Genomic DNA, 8,404 nt, shown 5'->3' with positions numbered 1-8,404 from the left:
GGGGGGAGGAGAGATGCATAGTATCCTGGATCCATGAAATAACTGGCCTTGAAAAATGAAAATATACCTTCCTCTATGAGAATTTAACATAGGGGTGCGTTATTTATGCCCCCTGTAAAAAGAACATTTATTTATTTACGATAAAAACGAAAATTGGTGTCGTTAAAATGATGGAATTTTCTAAATATTTTGAATTAAGGCATTAAGATCTATTTACAAAAGATGTTTTTTTTATTCCTCTTTTTAATCAACTTTAGCCTGGGGGTATAAACTTTCTCAAGCCACTGTATGTACTGCCACTTTGAACAATGGCTGTCAGATACATGTAATGGAGCAAAAATAACCATATCATCCCTTGCCTAGCATGTCCAGACCTTTCTCCACAGCGCTGCGGAGGAAGGTCTGGCTAGTCCACACAGCATTCCTGGATGGGAGATATACGTGCTCTGGTTTTTTCCTCACAAAGAAAGAGGAAGGGGACAGACAAACAGCGGAATTTTCGGCGGCAACTGAGCAATTCCGGGAAGTAAAACATCATGGATATATGACTATATTTGACGCAGTGCACATTCTTATACATTTCTGTCCAACTGGGTATGGTAATCTAGAGCTCAGTCCCCCATAGAGATAGGGGGGAGAGAAGGACGTTAGCTAAGCTGACATCCATCACGGACAACACCTCTCACCTTCAGCAGCAGACTAATACCCCCCCCCCGGTGTAAGAAGGAGTGGTACCGCAGGTCTACAACACCTGCACCACCTGATAATGTTGTAGTCTCTCTTCCTGTTTTTCAATTACTCCACACACTCTCTGTTTATCTTTCTTAACAGTATCTATATTTTTCCCTTACGAGTACTTACCTTTTCAATATTATTTATAGTATGGTCACACTTCAATATCATTTATGTTATGGCTGTTTACTTTTGCTATATTATTCAATTACATAATAAATTTAATTTTAACGTCATTTACTTACAATATGTTTTTGTACTTTGGCAACCTCACTTTACAGTGCCGTTTCTATAATGCCACTTTCCATTCATTCAGTACTTTTTGCACATTGTTGTTCGTTTACTGGTTTGTTGTTTTGCTTTTTACTGTAGAAAACTGCTGCTGTAATAAGGGAATTTCCCAACTGTGGGATGACTAAAGTATTATCTAATCTAATCTAAAAGTAAAGAAGTCTCCTCCCCTTGTAGAAGAGTAAAGGATCCAACCAGGTGTGTGTTTCATGGTCTCATCATCTTGGCTGGACTTGGAGGCCGTTACATTGTAGGCTAGGTTCAAGTACCTCAACATTTGTACTTTAGTAGAGTACTGGAGTAAATGTACCTAGTTACATTCCACCACTGGCGGTAGCTCATGTCTATGATTATGTTTCTTTTTTAAGTGCTGGATAAATAAATCTGGGTTGCCGTTAAACCACTATTTTGAAATAGGTGTTACTAATCTGAAATTAATAATTTTGCACACAATTTCTGCTGCCAAATGCTGTGCAGGCGGCTGATTTCGTATAAAGCAGCATAGCATGGGAATACACAAACACATGTACACAAACACGTACACATGTACACACAAACACATACACATGTACACACAAACACATACACATGTACACACAAACACATACACATGTACACATGTACCCACAAACACATACACATGTACACAAACACGTACACATGTACCCACAAACACAAACACATGTACACACATACACATGTACACACAAACAGATGTACACACATACAGTACACACATACACACACACACACACACAGGTTCACACAAATACATACACGTGTACACAAACACGTACACATGTGCACACACATGTACACACACACACACACACACACACACACAATTTTTTGTAAACCAACAAAGAAAAGATGATTTATGTTTTATAAACATAAGAAACGTTATAATTGATGTTAGTTTAGTATCATATAAAATAATGAGTTTGTAGATTGAGATAATGGTTAATATTAATTATGGTTAATAATTGCTTTGTAAACCACCTATAAACTTTCAGATATCTATAATAAAGACTAAGGCTTTGCATATGGGTTAACCATCAATAAATCTTCTGGGGTGATCTATAAAAGATGATTTGTACTTGTATACTAATAATAGCTTTCTAAATAATGTTGATACTTTACAAAGTATTCATTAACAATTATAGAAATAATAATCATCAATTGCCACTTTATAATAGGCAAATAATGTTTATTAACAGTTTATACATTATGTCTTAAGGGTTTACAAATCATTAAGAAATTTAAAATCAATGATGAACAGAACAAGGTCTGTTCCTGTGTCTTGAATACCACAACTAAAATTATATATTATGTTTACATTTTAACATCAATCTTGTGAGATCCCGACGTGTTATCACACAATAAAAAAAACAGTCAGAGGGAAAAGTTTGTTTTGAGTCATGATCCCCAACAGAACAATCTCTGGGTGTCCATAATAAATACAAATACAGTAACACAATAATCTATCGTTCCTCTAGAACCAGAGATGAATCATGATCTCCATATTATTATTATTCTTTATTATTATCTAACGCTGCCGGCTGCTCTTGACCATCAAACACAGTATTAGTATATCAAATGTGATTATGTGTGCAACCATGAACTGTTAAAAAAGCTACTCATGGCATCGCTAATTATTATTAAACATTCTTAATTGTCATTCCATTGTTTGTTAATAGTAAAAAAAAAATATTGACTAAAGTTTTATAAATTATCAATCACCATTTATTATATATAATATAGTTATAATAAACATATACAGTATATAGTTATAGTAAAAACAAACTGCAATCAGCACTGGGGGAAACTTATTCTCCACATGCACACATTCTCTGGCACCACACACACACACACACACACACACACACACACACACACACACACACACACACACACACACACACACACACACACACACACACACACACACACACACACACACACACACACACACACACACACACACACAGAGTGCAGGCCTCCTGATGCTCGTCTTTCATCCACAGCACTGCACAGCTGCTCACCTTATTGCCAGCAGTGCTCACTTCAACCCCCAACCTTGCCTCCAAGGTACACACTGGATGTGTGTGGGCTTTGTTTGACTGTGTGTGTGTGTGTGTGTGTGTGTGTGTGCGTATCATGTTTCTTTACTGCATGCGTGTGTTAGGTTAGCGCTTGAAATTGGTTATGTGCGTCTCAGTGTGTTAGCATTTATGTGTATGGCTGTACAGTTGATGCCGGTGCCTGCATGTGCGTTTGTGAACGTGCATGTGAGGTTTGTGCGTGTGTGTGCCAAACTTGTGCAGGGTCAGGCCTCGGAGGCCAGGCTCGCTAGCTGCTTTTCCTGCATCGACTGTGTGCATGTTTTCCTGTGTATGTGTGTGTGTTTGTGTGTGAGAGAGCTCGGCCTGCGCGACCCTACATGTACACATAGAAACAGGTAGCGGGGGCGCCATGTTTTATTCATACAAGGGATATAGAGGGGGCTAGCGGGGTCAGAGCAGTACAGCGGCTCCTGTTGAGTCGTACAAGTGGGTTTGGATGTGGGCAGGGTGGTCAATGTCGACTTTCATTTCCTGGCGGTTCAGCTCAGGGAAAAGGGGAGATACTGTGCTTCAAAAGCACTCGCAGTGTGAGTTTGAAGCCGTTAAGTGCATTCTACAGTGAATCCCCCAGTGTGCTTTGATATGGAATTACAAAAAAAATGGATATACAATACCGACAAATGTCAGTATTCAGTTGAAGTTGGTGGCAGATGGTAGAAAACAGAGGGTTGACGGAATTAAAGGAATCACACAAGACACCATTATCAGTCAAACTCCAGCTTGGTCTCATTTCTCTGGCGGTGTAATCACACCAAGGTATCACAATTCTTCTGATAACGACATGTCGACCGTTACAAATGCCAGGCTACATGTAGCACCTTTACTCTAGCAGTTACGAGTCCATCCATTTCTGCAAAGAGCGGGCCAGAGACGAACAACAAACAAGCAGCAGCATCGCCCACGCAGCCTGTAACGGATGCCTGGATCACAGAGACACTTTTTCTTTTCTCTTTTCGAAAAACATGCCTGAATGGCCTACGGGGGCGGAGACGAGGTTAGACACCTCTTAGCCTTACACCTGGCACAAGATGCACAAAGGCAGCCAAAGTTCAATTCCCTCTGCGTACGTATGGTTGTCTGTGTGTGTCTCGACGGGCAAAAATGCAATATGAGGTGCGAAGAGGCGGCAACAGACAGCACAGGAACAGACCTGCATAATGGAGCAGATCAGGAACAGATCCCCCGTTGGTTCCTTTTTAACACCTCGCAGTAGTCTGAGAGGAGAGTGAGACGGCGAGAGAGAGAGAGACAGAGGGCGACAGCCAGACACAGAGACAGAAACAACAACTTGCAATTGAGCACACAACAGAAGACTGAATGCAACAACTACTCGAGACTTCTGCGAACACTTTTTCAGAAGTTGTTTTGGCCCGGCTTGGAGAAAAGTTGCCTGGCGGAGAATCTCTGAAGACGAGGCCTTTGATTGAAGGGTCTGGAAATACCTTGTCTTTTGGCTGTACAAACACATACTTTTCAGGCTTGGGGGGGGGGGGGGTTGTATCGATTCGAAGTCGGACACAACTGTCAGAACTTCACACACCTACATAGGAGGGATTTAGTGTGCTACCTTTTGGTACCCTCAGAAGTTTTCGTCTCTCCCTCGCCCTTACTGGATAAGACAGGGGGGTCGGAACTACAGAGAGGGGATGGCTTTTTGAGAGGCAAGAATGTCAAGCTTGCTTTGGGCAAATGGCGCTTTGAAGCATCCTCTCCTCTATTAAAAAGGAGAGTGGGGCGGAGGTGGAGGAGAGAAAAATCAATGTTGACACAAAAAAGTGTGCTATCTCTGGCTGGAAATCCACATGGATGCAAGATTGTATCTTAAAGTATTGCGAACGTCGTCTTTGTTGCGAGGAGAAGGGGGACTTTCGGTTTTGGGACCTTCAGCTTTCATTGTTTACTTCGATCTCTCCATTTCCTCCAGTAACAACTGCCATGTCAAGAGTTACTTCGATGAGTAATTAAAATATTAAAATCAACATTTTATAGATATTTAAAACTCTGGTTCCAAAATTCCGGTTCATGAAAATTCTTTTTGTCTTCTATTGTTTCTTGTATAGCCTACTTCTAAAATCTAATTCAAGTCAGTAAATACCATAACAGTCCATACTACTGTTACTGAACAATGGCCATCAGGTAAACAATATAAACAAAAAGGAATGTTGCATTGCTGCAGAAATAAAGTGGATATCTTTGCTTTACCAGATTTTGCTGCATTTATATGTCGCTCTTGAAATCCAACACAGCATATGCAGAGCTTTTAGATTTTCCCCAAATCATCAGCTGAGCCTCTATGATGCATCAGATCCAATAGGATCGCTCCAAGAATGCAAGCCACGCCCACACGCGGCCCTCCAGCAGGGACTTACCAACAGCTGAAAGACATGAAACGATAGAAAATACTTCTCTAAAAATCTCTGCTACATAGAAATTTCGTCTATTTATCTCTTTAGCATGGGAGGTACTGGAAGTCTGGGGGGCGCAACTGCATCTTTAGACACATTTTGGCCTAATTAAAGTATCTCAAATCATTAGCCATGTGGGGTTGTGCCAAGCCCCTAGTTAGGAGATGGTAAATGGACAAGGATTTGTGACTCCGGTCTTCTCACATCAAAGCTCAACTCAGGGGGAAGATGGGGAGGGAGGAAAGAAAGAAAAAAAAAAAAAAAACATCGCCCTGAACCCTTCCATGTCCGGAAAAACTCTGTCGTGGGTGTATCGAACCCCTCCGAGGGAGGGATCAGCACCAAGAAAGAGAAAGTGATGCAGAGAGATGCAGACAAAAGAGAACAAAAAGGAGGTAGAGAGAAGGAGTTTGACTTCAGAGTATCACGGTGTCCTTTTCATCGCAGCAAATTAACTAACAGGTGGTAGCTGGGAGGTTTGGAAGTATGGATCTGAGACGGTAGGGGCGGGGGGGGGGGGGGGGGGGGTTGGCCAAGAGGTAGAGCCCAGACTGCAGTCAGATCACACACAGCATCGTGTGTGATCTGACTCCAAGCTGGCAGCAACGCTATCAACAACGGAGACTGCAGATGTTGCTGGGTTCCCCTTTTTCCTCCAACATGGCCCTTAGCTTTTTACCCCCCCACATCCCCCCCACCACCCAAGCCCCCTCTCCCCGCTGCCTCCCAGATCTTGTGTGTGTTTGTGTGTGTGCGCTGAGTAGGAGGTCCTGTGAGCAAATCCTGATCAAGGCCTCTGACTGTGACAAGCAATGTCAGGGGCTCATTTAGAAGGAGTTGGCTGTTCCTTTCTAGTGTGTGTGTGTATGTGTGTGTGTGTGTGTGTGTGTGTGTGTGTGTGTGTGTGTGTTTGTGTGTTGAAACAGACTGACTGTGTGTGTGCGTGCCGTGTGTGTGTGTGTGTGTGTGTGTGTGGTTGTGTGTGTGGGTGTGTTGTGCGTGTGTGCGTGCGTGTGTGAAACTGAATGACTGTGTGTGTAGGTGTTGAGTGGAAGGTGCATGTGTGCTTTACTGGAATCTTTCAATACCCATTCTCTCTTTCTAGCTCTGTTTTCATGTAAAGCAACATTGGAATTGTTACAGCTCTGTGTGTGTGTGTGTGTGTGTGTGTGTGTGTGTGTGTGTGTGTGTCTGTCTTAAAACTTTCAAACATTCTGTCAACCCATTTGTTTTCTTAAAATGTCCTAAATGGCTTGCATTCCTTTCTTCTCTGTTTGCATGTGTATCAGAGAGTGTGTGTGTGAGTGTGTGTGTGTGTGTGTGTGTTATTGTGCAGCTTTGATTCCTCTACCCATTCTCCCCCTCTTCCCTCTCTCTCTCTCTCTCTTTTCTCCTGTTTTTGTGTCTGCAAATGCCGAAAACAATTGGATGCACAGGTGGCCGGTCCACTTCTCCTCTTCCAAGTGTTAGATTTCATTACAAACAGTGTTGGAGGTGGGTCGAGTGTGTGTGTGGTGTGTGTGTGTGTGTGTGTGGGGTTGGTGTGTGGTGTGTGGTGTGTGTGTGTGTGTGTGTGTGTGTGTGTGTGTGTGTGTGTGTGTGTGTGTGTGTGGCGTTGGTTGGGAGGAGTCCTCTCGACATCTGTTGGCTTATTTGAACGGGAAAAGCATCGCCAAGTGAGCGATCAAGAAGAGATTGTCAGTTTGAGAATTTTTTGACATTTAGTGTGAGCAGGGTTCAACCAATCGGGTTGCCGGGTGGCCCGGGGCAAGTGAAACGACATTGGCCAATCAAGAGTTGAGTTTGTGCTTGACGCTTTAGACGGGTTGTTTTGGACATATTTGTGTACGTTTTTATTGCTTTTTGAGGTTTTTACACACTTTTCTTCTGTATTCTTTAACGCTTTTGATGATTTTTCACAATACTTTTTTTTGTCTTCGAAGTTTGACTTTTTTTTTTTTTTTAAACGCTTTTTTTCCAGAAATAAACACAGGATTTGTAAAAGTAGACTTTGGGCGAGTTAAATTTATTTTCACTTGCCTGACCAGACAAGTGAAAAGTGGATCGTACGTTTAATGGTGCGAGTTCTGAGGGTCATCAAAATATTTTTATTCAGTTTTTCTTTTTTTGAATAATGCTGCAACCAAAGTACGGAAAAGCTGTTGTCCTTTTTCACGTAATATTATCATATTGTCTTTTACAATAAATAAGAGTTATTGTTTTCTCTGAATTGTCGTGTTTTGCTGTTCAAACGAGAGAAAAAGTGAATTATTAACGGTGATGTCATGCTGTCACATTCAACACCGACCTGTCACATCCTTTTCTAACTAGAAATGCAAACTGGGAATGTAAAATCCTCTCAGTGAATACGTTTCCATGCACACTAAAACTCCAAAATTATTCAGAATATGACAATATTATGAAAGACTTGCATATGAACACGTAAACGGGAATGTAAACTGCATGTAAACGGGAATATTAGTGGAATATATTCTTTCATTAGCCATATAAAAAGCTTAGTCGGAATATTGTCTTTTTGGCCATAAGGGAAAAAATTTGAATATTATGTGCATGTAAATGTAGAGCCACTGACATTTTTGTTACAATACAACTTAATCACACTTAAATACAAACTTCCTCATTGGGTTTACGCTGTCAAACGAAACATGGCCTCATATGTCCTTCATGTAGACTTTACCTGCTATGTAGTCATTACATTTTCTAATTACTGCTTTTTGGCAACGATGCAAGGGATAGGACAGTTTTCCTGCTTATTAGATTTCCGCAAACAAACTCCATAGATAAAAAGGTGATTTACTAGCCCACGCTGTGCATTTCGAGACCCCCCCCCCC

The sequence above is a fragment of the Etheostoma spectabile genome, chromosome 24 (assembly GCF_008692095.1).
Source record: "Etheostoma spectabile isolate EspeVRDwgs_2016 chromosome 24, UIUC_Espe_1.0, whole genome shotgun sequence".
NCBI classification, from domain to species: Eukaryota; Metazoa; Chordata; class Actinopteri; order Perciformes; family Percidae; genus Etheostoma; species Etheostoma spectabile.
Note: the sequence above shows the minus strand (reverse complement) of the source record.